Source organism: Solanum verrucosum, unplaced genomic scaffold (genome assembly GCF_900185275.1).
Source record: "Solanum verrucosum unplaced genomic scaffold, falcon-dt-bn FXZP01000115.1, whole genome shotgun sequence".
NCBI lineage: Eukaryota > Viridiplantae > Streptophyta > Magnoliopsida > Solanales > Solanaceae > Solanum > Solanum verrucosum.
In genome coordinates, this window is record NW_026020680.1 from 1856200 (window position 1) to 1864006 (window position 7807).

The 7807-nt window shown below is 35.6% G+C and overlaps 1 pseudogene; it reads left to right on the forward strand.

The window, feature by feature from the left end:
• The first annotated feature begins 4705 nt into the window (after positions 1–4705).
• LOC125812263 (uncharacterized) lies at positions 4706–5502 on the forward strand (annotated as a pseudogene).
• Positions 5503–7807: the final 2305 nt, after the last annotated feature.

Genomic DNA, 7807 nt, shown 5'->3' on the forward strand with positions numbered 1-7807 from the left:
AATCTGTACAATTCATCAAGGTAGTTCATCAGTTTCAGCTTATTTTACCAAATTAAGATTGATGTGGGATGAGTTTGATGCAATCGTACCACCACCATCATGTAATTGTGATAGATCTGGGTCCTATGTGGATCATATCCAATATTTGCGTCTATTCTCTTTTCTAATGGGGCTGAATGACATGTATCGACATGCACAAAGCCAAATACTAATGATGAGCCCTTTGCCAAGTGTTGGCAAAGTGTATGCTATAATAATCTCAAACGAGAGCCAGAGAGTTACTTCAAGGATGCGCACTGGTGGAGATATGATAGAAGCCACAACATTATATGCAGGAAGGGGAAATTATTCTAGAGACACAAAAGTTGAGTATAATTCTAGAGGAAATGATGCAGGCATAGTTGAGTATAATGCTGGGAGAGGAAAGAAGAAAGTGAATTGGAATTTGTTCTGTGACCACTATAAAATGTATGGACACACACATAATAATTGTTTTCGATTGATTGGATATCCTGATGACTGGAAGTTCAAGAAGAAAATATCAGGACAGGGTGGAGAATAAGGGTACAATAACCAATTTAGAGGAGTGAATTCGAGCAAGGGAAAAAATGTTGCTAACAATGTGCATTTGGATAAGTTTTCTGAAGAATCAAGAGATGATGCATTTGGGGAAGTCAATGCAGGAAAAACAGGTGTACAAGGAAATGCTTATGATTTCAATTATGTTCGTGCTAACTTACATGCCTTTGTTGCACGATCTGACTACAACCCTAATCAATACCAAAAGATAATGAAGTTGCTGAATGAGGAGGAAAAAACTGAAGAAATTGTGAACATGGCAGGTAACTTCAATACTATGGAAGTATACTCTTTATTTGCTAAAAATGAAGATTGTGTGGCTGTACTGGGTGCTAGGAATGATGCTTTTAAAAGAAGGAATAACTGGATAGGCAACATGCCATATGAGTTAAATATTGACAATTTAAGCAATGTGAATGATCTAAATAAAAATGTAGGCAGGAGAGTGCACTTGCCTAATGGTCAAACTACCCTAGTAACACATTCATGAAACTATGGAGTATTAGATAATGTCTTGGTGGTGCCTGATTTCAAATATAATATACTATCAGTGTCTCAATTGACTAGACAATTGCAATGTTCTGTGTGTTTCTATCCTGAATTCTGCATTTTTTAGGACCTCTCCAATGGAGAGGTGAAGGGGATCGGTAAGGAGATAGGAGGTTTGTATTACTTTTCAAGTCAATTTTCTTCTGGAGAGTCAGCTAATAGGGACAATAAGGTACTGATGACAAAGACAAGAGACACAGATTGCATGCTTTGGCACAACAGTATGGGCCATCCTTTTATCAAGGTGTTGAAACTATTAGCCTTAGTAAATACAGAATTTGATGTAACAGAATGTGGTAGTTGTTCAGTCTGTCCTTTGGCAAAATAGACTAGACTTTCTTTTCCAGTTATTATGTCTATGACAATTGATGTATTTGATCTTTTTCATCTTGATGTATAGGGACCATATAGAATTGGTACACATGATGGTTTTAGATTCTTTTTGACAATTGTTGATGATAAGTCAAGGATGACTTGGCTGTTTTTACTGAAATTCAAGAGTGATGTATTTGTTGTGATGAAATCTTTTCTTGCACTGGTTGATACTCAATTTAAAAGACAAGTGAAGAAGGTAAGGTCTGATAATGGGACTCCGTTTTTTAACAAAGAATGCAACACATTATTTTCATCCTTAGGGATTATTCATGAAAGTAGTTTCCCACACACTCCACAACAAAATAGAGTGGTGGAAAGAAAGCATAGACATATACTAGAGGTTGCAAGGGCACTCAGGTTTCAAAGGTCTATTCTTATAAGATTTTGGGGGAAATGTGTTATAGCTGCTGTGTACTTGATAAACAGGATGCCTACTAATGTTTTAAAAAGACAGTCTCCTTATCAAAATTTTCACAAAACCAGACCCAAGCTTGACCATTTGAGAACAATAGGTTGTTTGTGCTATGCCACTAAGCTGATCAAGGATGATAAGTTTGCCCCTAGACCTGATACTTGTGTCATGATGGGATATTCATCTACTCAGAAAGGGTATGTGCTATACAATTTGAGCCTCAAGAAGTTTGTAGTGGGCAGGGATGTCACTTTCAAGGAACAAGACAGACTGGTTGATGATGATGATATGTTAAATGCCACACTTGAGTTTACTGATTCTCATATTCCTAACAATGATGTCGACCATGCAGCTCAACAACCAAACTTTGAACATGTTCCATTAGTGGTTCCAAAGAACACTTGTGTTGATGTTTAAGCTATGGACCATGGTGAACAAGGTATTCAGAATGTTGCAATACACAAAACTTTTACTAGAGTGTCTCATCCACCTGTTTGGATGAAGGATTATGTTGCTCATATGACTGATTCCCCACATCCATATTCACTGGCTAACTACATGACTTATGATAAATTGTCTTCTACATATCAAGCTTACTTAAGTGATTTATCTGCTGACACAGAACCTCGAACCTCTTAAGAGGTTGTTAAAGACCTTAGATGGGTGGAGGCCATGAAACAAGAAATTAGTGCATTGAAGGATAATGGGACTTGGACTGTCATGCAACTGCCACCAAGTAAAAAGGCTATAGGCTGTAGGTGGGTGTTCAAGATCAAGTACAAAGCAGATGGACAGGTTGACAGGTTCAAGGCTAGGCTTGTAGCTAAAGGCTATAGCCAAACTGAAGGAATTGACTATCAGGAGACTTTCTCTCCTGTAGTCAAAATGGTAACTGTGAGATTTATTATTACTATTGTTGCAGCTGGAAATTGGATAATAAACCAGATGGATGTCTTTAATGCTTTCTTATATGGAGATTTAATTTAAGAAGTGTACATGGAATTGCCCAAAGGTTTTACTAGACAGGGGGAGCACCAAGTTTGCAGACTTATTAGGTCCCTATATGGACTCAAGCAGGCTTCCAGGCAATGGAATGCCAAGCTTATTGATGCACTAACCAACTAAGGATACTTGTAGAGTCCACTGGATCATTCTCTATTCACTAAAATGAGAGGCTCAGCACTGGTGATTGTGCTAGTTTATGTCGATGATCTATTGATCACACGGAATGACTATAAGCTGATACAGAAGACTAAGCAAGTTCTACATCACCATTTCAAGATTAAGGATTTGGGTAAGCTGAAGTATTTCCTAGGGATAGAGTTTTGCAGATCAGCCAAAGGAATTGTTATGAACCAGAGGAAATATGCATTAGAGTTAATTAGTGATGCAGGGCTAGTTGGAGCTAAACCTTCTTCAACACCATTAGAGTGTAATATAAAACTCACAAGTGTAGAGTTTGATGCTACTGATGATAAGTTATTTGTAGGCATAGGCATATACCAAAGAATGATTGGGAAGCTGCTCTATCTCAGCAACACTCGACCTGATATAGCTTTCTCAGTCCAATGCCTAAGTCAGTTTATGCAAAAACCAAAACTGTCTAACTGGAATGCAGCCTTGAGAGTGGTTAGATATATCAAAGCTGAGCCAAGGTTAGGACTGCTTATGAGTTCAAAAAAACACTCACATCTCACTGGATTTTGTGATGCAGATTGGGCTGCTTGCCCTAGTACCAGAAGGTCTGTTACTGGTTACTTGTTGAAGTATGGAGAGTCACTGATTTCCTGGAAATCCAAGAAGCAGAACACTGTTTCCAGAAGCTCTGCAGAGTCAGAGTACATAACCACACTGACTGCTGAGGTAATTTGGGTAACTAATTCGTTCAAGGAACTGGGGTTCAAAATGGATGGTCCTGTCAACATTCATTGTGATAGCAAAGCTGCTATACAAATAGTAGCAAATCCTGTATTTCATGAATGAACAAAACATATCGAGATCGATTGTCATTTTATCCGAGATAGAATACAACAAGGTCTGATTAGAACAATATATGTCAATACCAAAGATCAACAAGCTGATTTACTGACAAAAGCTTTGGGAAGGTCACAACATGATTTTTTGCTTGCCAACCTAGGTGTCTTGAATGTGTTCAATACATCTAGCTTGAGGGGGACTATTGGAGATAGTAATGAGTTAGTTGATTAGTTAGTGAGTTAGTTGAGTAATTCTAATTTTCGGTTAAGTTAGTTACGTGATAGCTACAATAGATAGTTGCACAATAGATAATTGCACCATGTTATTTGGTTAGCTGTGTATATATATAGCCTTCATCATTCTCATTGTAATCAATTCAGTTGAATAATATTTTCCAGATTCTCTCTCAGAAATTCCACGATTACTCTGAACTATCTCACATTCAAAAATTTAGGAAGTATTTGACAAGTAAATAAGAACGCAACGAGTATATGTTTATGGATATTTGGGGAAAGTTGGGAAAGAAAGAAATTAGGTAACAGGAATTCAGAGTTCGAATAGTATTGGGAATAAGCTTATGTTAAATAGGGTTACGAGGGGACAAGTAGTATTATGATTGAGTTTTGTTTAGGATGGCGAACGAAGGAACTAAGATAAGGGGTAAGGTAAGGGTTTTCTTTTGGAACAAGAAGCTAAGTTGGAATCAAATTTCAGAATCAGAAAGGCTATGTGTCATTATTATTCGGAGGAAATACAAGAGGCTTCATCCCTGTCCATGTAAGTTTGCTATCCTCCTGCCTGCCGTTCGTATGATACCTCTTGCTCTACCATCATCCCGTTTGATCTGTCAAGGCTACTCAACAAGGATCCATCCTTATTTTCCATGATTCTATCTGCTACTCTTCAATTTACTCCCAAAGACATCATACAAATATCTAATGAAATCAATTCTGAGCTTTTCACCAAATTTCGTCAGTTTTCTCAACCACGACCTCCCTACGTGATTGCCCTTGAAATCTCCCAATTTGATCTCATCGATTATTCCTCATATTGTTCTGTTCCATCTGTACCACCTTTTCCCCCTATCCCCTCTTTCTCTAGGTTTGAAAAGGACTTGGATGATGAAGAGGAGCTTCAGACTGCCGCCCACAGTCTCTCTACCACTGATTACATCAATGATCCATATCATAAGTACTTGGGTGATGTGCTGGTGTATATATATGCGTTAAGGGAATATACTAGTGAAGGTGGAATTTGCCCAGCCAAATCACCTATTGCAGAAGATTTACCAAAAGGACTTAAGGAAATCAAACGCTCTCCATCACGCCTCTCCATCTCCAACTCCTGTATTGAAGAACTATATCAAAGATTTAATGGATGACACTTATCCTGTTTTCTATGAAGATTTTAAAGACGAGAATAAGGTGATAACAACTAATTGTTTGCACGAATTTCATATTCATTGTCTAATAAAATGGCTATCAATGAATACCACATGTCCAACTTGTAGAGCTGATTATCCTTTGCATTATTCACCCTTTTCCAACTGCCGTAAGCGTCCTCACAACAACATATTGGAGGAGCCTAATTGTAAACGTCAACATGTTTAATTTTTATCATCTTTAAGACAATTTTTGGTATTATATTGTGAAGAAGGAACTTTACATGTCCTAGTTAACATGTTGGAGAATGTGTTTGATATTTTCTGTCATTTTCTTGTATATTGATTGCGCATTATTTGTTCTTGAGAAAATACATAAAATCCCCCTCAAACTTGTCTCCAAAACTTACTTTAACACTGTAACGTGTATTTAAATATCCCCTTAAACAACTTACAAGTGAATTAAATATCACCTTAGAGGTTGACGTGGCAAATAAAAAATTTCTAAGCGCGTAAATAGCATAAAAATGTAAAGGGAAGATAAGTGGGTCCCACTTTGTCTTCTTTCAGCAACCTGTACCATCTCTTCTTTTCTCTCATAATGTTTTACTATCTCTCTTTGTTTCCACCGCCGGCGGTCACCTCCGAAAAATATTCTCGTATTAATAAATTCAACAAAACTCAACCACGCCAAACCTCACCCCAACCCCTTTGTTCCTCGTTCATCACCGTTAAAAGCTAGAGCCGTCAATGTGGGCTAGGCCTGTTGGGCAGGCCTGACCTAACCCGTGATTTGATAGGACTGGGCTACAATTTTTGGAGCCCATTTGAGAAAAAAACTTTTTAGCCTGGCCTGAATAAGCCTGTCAATTTGTGGGGCTTGAGAAATATGGATAGGGCCGTCCCGTGAGCCAAATAAAAATTAATTAAAAAATAAAAATAAAATAGAGTATTAAAAATAACAAAAGTCTACACTCAAAATATGTTTAAAGTTTGAAATATTACAATTTAAATACAACTTATGTTTATAAAATATGTACTACATAAAATAAAGTTCCTACAAATTATCATAGTTTTTGTGTTTTTTTATGATCATTGAAAAACAATTAGCTTAATATTTCTATTTAGATATTTATGTTTTTATTTGAAATCAAACTTAATAAATATTATATAGATAATTTTATTTGTGTATTTGATTAACAAGTAGTAACACTAGTTGATATTTATGATAATATTTTTAAATTATAATTTAATTTAAAAAATCATTAAAAAATATACTTTTAAAAAAAGAGGGTTGACCCGACAAAGCCTGTAGCCCACACACTTGTGGGTTGGGCCAACCATTTTCTAGTCCGCTAGCCCATCAAATTGCAAAGCATGTATGGGTTATCCCGAATGGGGTGGGCCAACCCATATTGACTGCTCTTGCGAGAGATCAGCCGCCGTGAGACCACCAAATCTCACTAAGAAATTTCACCACGCCGACAACCATGGACAAAACTTCGGCCATACCCTATTCCTGGCTTTCTTCCATTCTTCAAGAGAGCCACCATCAGGTCTGCCGGTTTTGAGCCTAATATAACAACAATAACTCCGACGATTGTCATTGAAGCAGTTGTTGGTTGTCCTTAGAACAAGCATGGTTGTTAAGATTTAACTTTCAAAGAACTTGCAAATAAAAATATGGGGAAATAGTAAGTTAAACAACAAAAAATGAAATTGAAAATAAACATTCCCAAGAGTATGAGAAAGAGTAGCACCAACAAACCCAGCTCCAACGATGATGATAATTTTCTAATGTTGTCGTTGCAGTACTTGTCGGCATATAGTCATTTTCACTGTTTCACACAATGTTTGTTAAATTATTAGAAATTATGCTGTGGGTGTTGGATTTTTGCAAAGGATAACAATTACTTTTGTATTGTATTGATTATTGAAATAAGGGAAAAGGGTCTGATATACCCCTCATTATAAAAGTGACTCATAAATACTCCTACTTATACACAAATGGCTCACATATACCCCTTTCCTCTAACAGAAATGAAAAGAATTAATTTTAGATTAATTTTTATTATTTTTTATAGAAAAAAAATATAATCCCATATGAGTATATTTAATTCTCCTCAAACATATTTTTTTTTACTTTTTTTTGTTTCAATGACTAATTTAGATTTATTATTTTGATGGTCAAATTTATTTATGTTTCACTAATATTCTTGTAAAACTTATTATAGATGAGCAAATTTGTTTCTTCAAATACAAAAATTAAATTACAATATAGCCACAAAAAAATAGTTTTAAATTATAATAATATAGCCACAAAAAAATAGTTTTAAATTTTTTTCTTTACACTAAGGAATGAAAGGAAAAAATAAAATAAGAATAAGAAACTCAAATAATTATAATCAAAAAGTCAAAAAATTATTTATGTATGAAAAAGATTAAAATATACCTTGAACTTTGCTAGAAGAATCATATACCCCTAAATAATTTTTAAGAAAATTAAAAGTAAAAAATATAAATTTAAAACTAAT